The sequence below is a fragment of the Mesoplodon bidens genome, assembly GCF_964165515.1.
Source record: "Mesoplodon bidens genome assembly, chromosome: 3".
In the NCBI taxonomy this organism is placed as follows: Eukaryota; Metazoa; Chordata; class Mammalia; order Artiodactyla; family Ziphiidae; genus Mesoplodon; species Mesoplodon bidens.
The window spans coordinates 150,728,355-150,738,098 of NC_138178.1; the positions used below are offsets into that span (position 1 = coordinate 150,728,355).

Below are 9,744 nucleotides of genomic sequence, written 5' to 3' on the forward strand. Positions count from 1 at the left end.
AGCAATTCCACTTCAGGGAATATATACAAAAGAATTGAAACCAGGATCTTGAAGAGAGATTTGTACACCCATGTTCATTAGCATCACTATTCACAATAGCCAAGAGGTGGAAGCAACACAAGTGTCCAAACAGATGAATGAATAACCAAAATGTGGTATATACATGCAATGGAATAGTATGCGTTTATACTATTCTGACACATACTACAATATGGATGAACCTTGACGTCATTGTGCTAGGAGAAATCAGCCAGTCACGAAAAGACAAATACTGTAATTCCACTTATGTGAGGTACCTAGAGTCAAACTGGACCAATTAGAACATCCTTATTCCGTTTGTCATTGTGATTATTTCAAACATGGGTGATCAGGGTCAAGCCAAATAGTCTTAATCAGAGCTCTTACTGGAGAGTTGTTCTTCTTCTGCAGGAGAACTGTTAGATAATGTTGGCTTTGGAATTGAGTGACCAGGTGTGCCAATACATTAGAAAAGGCTACCTGGGTTTTACTTTAATTGTATAGCCAAACCTAATCCTAACTAATGTAAGATGTACGTCTCCTAAACCAACAGAAATAAAATGGAAAAGGGAAGCTCAATTAACTAAAAAATTAAAATTAAAAAAAAATACACCACTGGAGATCTGTATACTTCACTATATGTAAATTTTAAAAGAAAGAGGAAAAAGAGATGCAGAAGAGGGGAGGGAAGAAGAAATAATGGAAAATAGAAAACTAAGTTGGGTAGGGAAAAGTCCAAACACAGTAGTCATGATGAATGAATGTGACTAGGTTAAGTTCCCTTATTAAAAGACAAATGCTCAGATTGGCTATTTTTAAAATCTTGTGGCTATGTGGTATTTACAAGATGTGCCTAAATCAAGATGACACAAAACTGTTGGAAATAATGGGAAAATACACTTTCCACACAACCCAATAACTCCACTCCTAGGAAATCTAACCAAGAGAAATGAAAACTTACATCTACACAGGGACTTGTACACCAGTGTTCATATTATCTTTATTCATAATAGATAAGAACTGGAAGCAACCAAAGTATCCATCAACAAGTAAATGGATAAGCAAACTGCATTCATACAATGGAATACTATTTGGCAATAAAAAGAATGAACTACTGATACAATAACAGATGAATCTTAAAACTGTTAAGCTGAGCAAAAGAAGCCAGACACAAAAGAATGTATACTGTATGATTCCGTACATATGAAACTCTAGGAATCACAAACCCAATCTATAGTGATGGAAAGTAAATTGATTGCCTGATGTGGAGGGAGAAGATTGGCTCTTGTAGAGGTACAAGGGAGTTTGGGGGGATGGTGGAAATTTTCTGTATTTTGATTGCTGTGATGGCTACTTGGATATATTGATTTCTCAAAAAGCATTGAAATGTGCACAAAATGGGTACATTTTATTATTTGTAAATTACACCTCAGTAAATTAAAAGATGGGAAAAGGCATGCAAAAACAATATGCTGTTTGAATATGCAATATGGAAAATATTGAGGTTTTCTTTGTAGCCTAACATGGTCAATTTCATGAAAGTTCCATGTACACCTGAAAAGGAGGTACATTCTGTACTATCTGGTATTATCAGGGTAAAAGGTTTGATATTTATGCATAAGATCTACCTGATTGTTTAGGTCTTCTGTATCCTTACATTTATTTTTGACTCTGATCTGTCTCACACTGAGTTTTCTAATCTTAGTATACTTTGTCTATTTCTCCTTGCATTTCTTAGAGTTTCCACTTGATGAAAGTTGCTACTGTGGTGTTTTGTGCATGGATATTCATAACTGATATTTTTTGTGTGAACTGTAGCCTTTAGCATTATAGTGTATTCTTTTTGTTTCATTTAATGCTCTTTAGAATGAATTCTACTTTTTCTTATATTAAGAACAGGATCTTTGCTTTCTTTTTCTTTTTCTTTTCTGTAGTGCATTTGCCTTATCTACTTTTGCCTGTCCTTTTATTTTTAGCTTTTCTGAATTCCTTACCCCCAAAGTAAGGTGCCCTTGCACAGTTTATCTTGTAGACAGAATTGCTAGAGACTAGTCACTTCTATGTGTTTTGTTTTGTTTCCTGTTCTGAATAGGAGTGTTCACTGTAGTTGTCCTGTTCCTCTTCCACCAATTGTGTATTTGGTGTTATAAGGGCAGATAATTTGCCCTCTTGGTGCATAGGTCTCTAGATCAAAAAAAGCCACACCTCCTGATACTGATACTACTACATATACCCCTTACTGTAGAGACAGCTGTGCTCCACCTAGATCTCTTGGACTTTGAGCATGATGTCATGATTGGACAGGACTTGGAGAATGTCTATGTGGAGGAGGGGGTTGTGTAGTGTATACTTGGCCTGTGGTAGAGAAAGTGAAATCAACATTCGGTAACTAGAAGGGTAGAGTGTAGCAGTTGTTTGTGCTGTTTACCAAATATTTCTGGCTCTCTTGTTTATGGACCCAGTATAGGATGGCTCTTCTCCACAACCTTTGAAGTTAGGTGTGGCAATGTGAGTGAAGATGACATGTATCATTTCTGGGCAGAAGTTTTAAAAGTCATTCTGTGATGAACTATGCTCCCTTTGGCCTGCCTTTCAAATCATGAAAACATAGAGATGGGACCTTGCTTTGCCTGGATCCCACAGAACATCCCAACACTAGGGTAAATGAAAGATAGACATTTGTTGTTTTAGCCACTGAGATTTGGGTTGGTTTTTTTGTTTGTTTGTTATTTACAAGAGCATAACTTAGCCTATACCAACTGATAAAGCACATGTTGAAAAGTCTGGGTTAGAACAGTTGGACAAGAAAAATAAAAGGTATCCAAATTGGAAAAGAAGTAAAATTATCTCTGTTCATACATTACATGATCTTATGTAGAAAATCCTAAAGAATCCGTTTGTAAAATCTGTTACAACTAATTAATGATTTCAATGAAGTTTCAGGATACAAAATCAACATGGAAAAATCAGTTGCAGTTCAGTACGGCTAACAATGACCAATCAAAAAAGAAACTAAGGAAACAATCCAATTTGCTATAGCATCAAAAAGAATAAAATACCTAGGAGTAAACCTAACTAAGGAGGTGAAAGACTTGTACACTGAAAATTACAAAATGTTGCTAAAAGTAATCAGAGAATATACAAGAGAGTGGGAAGACATTCTGTGCTGGAGGATTGGAAGACTCAATAAAATGTCCATACTACCCAAAGCGATCTATGGATTCAATACTATCTCTTATCAAAATACCAATAACATTTGTAGAAATGGAAAAGGAAAAAATGCCAATACTGGTATGGAATCTCAAGGGATCCCGAATAGCCAAAACAATCTTGGAAAGGAAGAACAAAGTTGGAGGCCTCATGCTTCCTGATTTCAAAACATACTACAAAGCAAAGTACTAATCAAGACAGCGTTGTACTGACATAAAGACAGATATATAGACCAAATGCAATGATAGAGAGCCCAGAAATAAACCCATACACATACAGCCGTTCCTTTATATTAGCAGGGGATTGGTTCCAGGACCCTCACAGACGCCAAAATCTGTGGATGCTCAAGTCCCTTATATAAAATGGTGAAGTATTTGCGTATAACCTATGCACATCCTCCCATATACTTTATTTATTTATTCTGTGTGCAGTACGTGGGCTTCTTACTACCGTGGCCTCTCCCGTTGTGGAGCACAGGCTCCAGATGCGCAGGCTCAGCGGCCATGGCTCACGGGCCCAGCCGCTCCACGGCACGTGGGATCCTCCCGGACCGGGGCACGAACCCGCGTCCCCCGCACCGGCAGGCGGACTCTCAATCACTGCCCCACCAGGGAAGCCCATCCCATATACTTTAAACCATCTCTAGATAACTTACAATAATGCAATATAGTTACCAGTGCACAGCAAATTCAAATTTTGCTTTTTGGAATTTTCTGGAACTTTTTCCCCCAAATATTTTCTGTCCCCAGCTGCTTGAATCCACTGGTGCAATACCTTTGGATATGTTGGGCTGACCGTATTGCCAAATGATTCTCTACAAGGGTACAAGACCACACATGGGAAAAGGACAGTCTCTTGAACAAATGGTTCTCAGAAAACTGGATATCCACATGCAAAAGAATGAAGTTAGACTCTTATGCCATATACAAAAATTAACTCAAAGTGGATCAAAGACCTACACACATGACCTAAACTATAAAACTAGAAAAAACAAAGGAGAAAACTTTAGGACATTAGATTTCACAATGATTTATTGGGTGTGACACCAAAAGTATTGACAACAAAAGCAAAACTAGACAAATGGGACTACGTCAAACTTAAAACCTTTTGTGTATCAAAAGAAACAATCAAGAGAGTGGAAGGCAGGGTTTCCCTGCTGGCGCAGTGGTTGAGAATCTGCCTGCTAATGCAGGGGACACGGGTTCGAGCCCTGGTCTGGGAAGATCCCACATGCCGCGGAGCAACTAGGCCTGTGAGCCACAACTACTGAGCCTGCGCGTCTGGAGCCTGTGCTCCCAACAAGAGAGGCTGCAATAGTGAGAGGCCCGCGCACCGCGATGAAGAGTGGCCCCCACTTGCCAGAACTAGAGAAAGCCCTCACACAGAAATGAAGACCCAACACAGCCATAAATAAATAAATAAATAAAAGCCAAGCATTTGAAGCCCTTAAAAAAAAAAAAGAGGAAGGCAATCTATGAAATTGGAGAAAATATTTGGAAATCATATATCTGATTAGGGATTAATATCCAAAATTTATAAGGAACTTCAACTCAACAACAAAAAACAGTCTGATTTTAAAAACGGGCAAAAGACTTGAACAGACAGTTCTCTGAAGAAGATACACAAATAGCCAACAAGCACGTGAAAAAGATGCTCGACATCACTAATCATGAGAAAGGCAAATCAAAACCACAACGAGGTATTACATCTCTCCCATTAGGGTAGCCACTCTCAAAAAAACAGAAAATGAACAAGGGTTGGTGAGGATGTGACCAACATCCTATTAATTGGAACACTTGTGCACTATAGGTAGGAATGTAAAATGGTACAGCTGATATGGGAAATAGTAGTTTTTGAGGTGGTTCCTCAAAAAAATTATAGAATTACCATATGATCTGGCAATCTTACTTCTGGTTATATATACAATAGAATTCAAAGCAGAGTCTGAAAGAGATATGTGCACACCCATGTTCATCGCAGCATTATTCACAGTAACCAAGAGGTGGAAGAAACCCAAATATCCACTTAAAAATGATAAAGATGGCAAGTGTAATGTGATCTGTGTTTTACTACAATTAAAAAAACATATTACAAGATCCAAGTGATGGCACAGTGAGAAATGAAAGTTTAATGATCAAAGGAAGTCACAAACCCATTAAGAATTGCTTCTCTGTTTGCTGTAGTCCTGTGGGACTCATGGACACAAGCCCTGTTGGCTTTCAGAGCTAGGTGTTTTAGGGACCCATCCCTGATGTGAGAACCTTAAAAGTTGGGGCACAAGATGTGGGTCCAAACCTTTCACTCCTCAGGGAGAAGGTGGGAATTGGGGGTTTCCCCCCCCAATTGTATGGCCCTGTACTGAGGGTGAGGTTCATGGTGAGAGTGTGTCTCAGCCTTTCCTACCCATTTTGAGGTGGGTATTTTCTCATCTACTCGATGTGTAGAAGTCGCTAAGCTAGTTTCTGGATTTCTCCCAGAGGAATTGCTCTGTACGTGGCTGTACATTCTGTGTGTCCATGGGAGGAAGGAAGTTCATGAGCCTTCGATGTCACCATCTTGGTCCCTCTTCATAATAAGGAAATTTTTTAATTATAGAAAAATGCAAGGAAGTGCTCAAAAATTGATGGGGACTTGCCAAAAGAAACAGGAACCAGCTTGAAAAGTCTCATGTTGGTCAAATTTGAGACAATTGAAGGATCAAAATTAGTAATGACAGTAGTGGATTATCACATGATTATTTTTAATTTTTATTGATATATATTTGATGTATAACATTGTATAAATGTAAGGTGTACATGTTCATTTTTAATAAAGAATCCATGTGTCCATAAGATATTAAGAGTAAACAAAGAAAATGAGAGAGATGGGGGAGCTTTTTTGTATAGGAATATTACAACTGATAAATGTAGAAGGAAGGATAGAAATATAAAATCATTTACAATCATCATTTTAATAACTGATTTGGGCAAGAATCATCAGTGGATGTCAGAACCATTGGTAAAAAGCTGTAGGGAAAAAGATACTTTCAGAACCTCAAAGTGTTATCCCATAGATTACTATACATACCTTTACAATAGAGAAATTTGGCAAACACTGCCTTACCCAAATGATCAAACTTGATGTCACTACTGATGGGACAAACTGACATAATGTACATCATGGTGTGGGGTATATAGATACATTAATTATGTAGTATTTTTGTCCCCCCAAATTAAAAAAAATCTAATTATGAGGAAACTGAAATCCAAAGTTTAGGGACATTCTGCAAAACAGTCGGTTTGGAGTCTTAAAAAATGTCAATATCATGAAAGAAAAAAAAAAGGCTACAGAACTGTTTTTGTATTAAAGGAGACTAAGCATGAAAACTAAATGCAATGTGTGATCCTTGATTGTACCCTGAATTAAAAAAATAAGAAACTGTAGAGTTCTCAGAGCGGCTTCCCTTGGGTGGATTCTTGGCTCTTCTCCCAGCATGGCCCCCAAACACCAGTCTTCACTTCCACCCCAAGCAAAGAAACCGAAGAAACCAAAACTGACTCCTGCCTTCAGGCCAGAGGAAACGTCTGCTTCTCCGAACTTGACCAACGAAAAAAAAGAACAGCAAGAAGCAATTGAACATATTGATGAAGTACAAAATGAAACAGACAGACTTAACGAACAAGCCTGTGAGGATATTTTGAAAGAACAGAAATAAAACAAACTCCGCCAACCATTTTTTCAGAAGAGGTCGGAATTGATGGCCCAAATCCCAAATTTTGGGGTAACATTTGTTAACCATCCACAAGTGTCTGCACTGCTTGGGGAGGAGGATGAAGAGGCGCTGCATTATTTGACAAGAGTCGAAGTGACAGAATGTGAAGATATTAACTCAGGTTACAGAATAGATTTTTATTTTGATGAAAACCCTTACTTCGAAAATAAAGTTCTCTCCAAAGAATTTCATCTGAATGAGAGTGGTGATCCATCTTCAAAGTCCACTCAAATCAAATGGAAATCCAGAAAGGATTTGACAAAACGTTCAAATCAAATGCAGAATAAAGCCAGCAGGAAAAGACAGCATGAGGAACCAGAAAGCTTCTTCACCTGGTTTACTGATCATTCTGATGCAGGTGCAGATGAGTTAGGAGAGGTCCTCAAAGATGATATTTGGCCAAATCCATTACAGTGCTACTTGGTTCTGGACGTGGATGATGAGGAAGGGGCAGGTGAAGAAGGAGATGATGATGAAGAGGAAGAAGGATTGGAAGATACTGATGAAGAAGGGGATGCGGATGAAGGTGAAGAAGATGAAGATGATGATGGGGGGGAGGAGAGGAAGATGAAGAAGATGACCAATGGAACCCTGATGGATTCCAACCTTCCTTTTTTAATTTTCTCCAGTCTCTGGGAGCAAGTTGCAGTCTCTTTCTTTTCTCCTCCTCTTGTGTTCAGGCGCCCTGTTTTTGAGGTCTCTTTTCTCCTTTATACCATGGCTCACAACTTATTTTGGGGGAAAATACATTGAGCAGAATTCAGTGGGAAAAGAATCTCTACCCCTTTCTGTTCCAAATTCATTTTTATCCTTTCCTGTCTCAACAAAAACTTTATGGAATCAACACCACCATTCTCTGTGGGAAAAAAGAAAAACCTTCTGCTCCCTTAGCTCTGCTGGAAGCTGGAGGGTGCTAGGCCTCTGTGTAGTAGTACATAGAATTCTAGCTTTTTTCCTCCTTTCTCTGTATATTGGGCTCAGAGATTACACTGTGTCTCTATGTGAGTATGGACAGTTAGTGTTTACCAACATGTATCTGTCTACTTTCTCTTGTTTAAAAAAAGAAAAAAAAAACTTAAAAAAATGGGATTATAGGGCTTCCCTGGTGGCGCAGTGGTTGAGAGTCCACCTGCCGATGCAGGGGACACGGGTTCGTGCCCTGGTCCGGGAAGATCCCACATGCCGCAGAGCGGCTGGGCCCGTGAGCCATGGCAGCTGAGCCTGCACGTCCGGAGCCTGTGCCCCGCAACGGGAGAGGCCACAACAGTGAGAGGCCTGTGTACCGCAAAAAAAAAAAAAAAAAAAAGGTTATAGAAGGTCAGCAAAGGGTGGGTTTGAGATGTTTGGGTGGGTTAAGTGGGCATTTTGACAACATGGCTTCTCCTTTGGCATGTTTAATTGTGATGTTTAACGGACATCCTTGCAATTTAAGATGACACTTTTAAAATAAAATTCTCTCCTAATCATGACTCGAGCCCTACCACTCAATGGGAGAATCAGAAGAACCTGTAGGATCTTATTTGCAATTGACATTCTCTATTGTAATTTCATTCCTGTTTATTTTTAAATTTTTCTTTCTGTTTCACTGGAAAGATGATGTTCAGTTTTAAACATTAAAAGTGTACAAGTTGCTTTGTTACAATAAAACTAAATGTGTACACACACACCAAAAAAAAAGAAACTGTACAGGGTATTATTGGGACAATTGAGGAAATTTAAATAATGGGCCGACTGTAATTGTATTTATGTTAAGTTTCCTTAGAGTGAATAGTATATAGTAGTTGCATGTAAGGATAGCTTTGTTCCTAGGAAATACCTGCTGAATGTTTAGGTGTGAAGGGTCACAATAGCTTCAAGTAACTGTTTAATGGATTGGGGAAAAACAGATAGATAGATAGATAGATAGATACATAGATACATAGATGGAAGAGGGAGGGAGAGAGAGAATGTAGCAAAACATCAACAAATGATATGCCTAAATGAAGTGTATAGGGTATTTATTTACTTATTTTTTTTGGCTGCACCCTGCAACTTGCAGTTTCCCTGACCAGGGATTAGAACCCGTGCACTCTGCATTGGCAGGCGGATTCTCAACCACTCTGCCACCAGGGAAGTCCCTCAACTACTGTTAATTGAGTCAAGGGTAGGGCATCTTACCCACAAACATCTAATCTATAGATTGGCAGGGGGTTCACGAGATGGACTGTCTTAAGGAAATAGATCCTCTCTGGGGAATTTAGATCTCAAGACATGAAGAGTTGAACAGCTATAGCAAGATTAGAAATCATACATAAAGAAAAGCAGGGATGCACCTGAAACAAGAGTACCAAGATGGCAGAGTCCTGGGATAAGAATTGATCAAAAACTTACTAATGCTGAGGGAGTGACAGCCAGGTCTACACTGGGTCCTAAGGGCCACCCAGTTCCTGAGCTACGTACATTCCACTCTCTGTGAGACCTACATATTCAGCCCTTCTTGTAGTGACAAGTAGGGTTCCTGAACTTCCATGGGGCCCAACTGTGTGTCTGAGGTTCCTGTTTCTCTATGTATCCTTAAAATGTACCTCCAGGTTTCAGTTAGGGTGGTTCCAGTTCAAGCAGTGGGAATCCTAACTCAGTCTGCCTTAAACAGTGAGGAAATACATCTCAAATAACAGGAGTTTCAAAGGTAGTGAGCTCTATAAACAGCACTATCAGGGCTGAAGCTCCATATCTCTCAGTTCTGACCTTCCTCCTCTGTTGGCTTTGTCATCAAAGCCCCCAGT

General features: G+C 39.2%; 1 pseudogene across 1 annotated transcript; it reads left to right on the top strand.

The window, feature by feature from the left end:
* The first annotated feature begins 6,030 nt into the window (after window positions 1–6,030).
* On the top strand, window positions 6,031–9,408 carry LOC308614348 (protein SET-like; annotated as a pseudogene). The gene has a single exon. The product of its transcript is annotated as a protein SET-like (transcript).
* The last annotated feature ends 336 nt before the right edge of the window (window positions 9,409–9,744 follow it).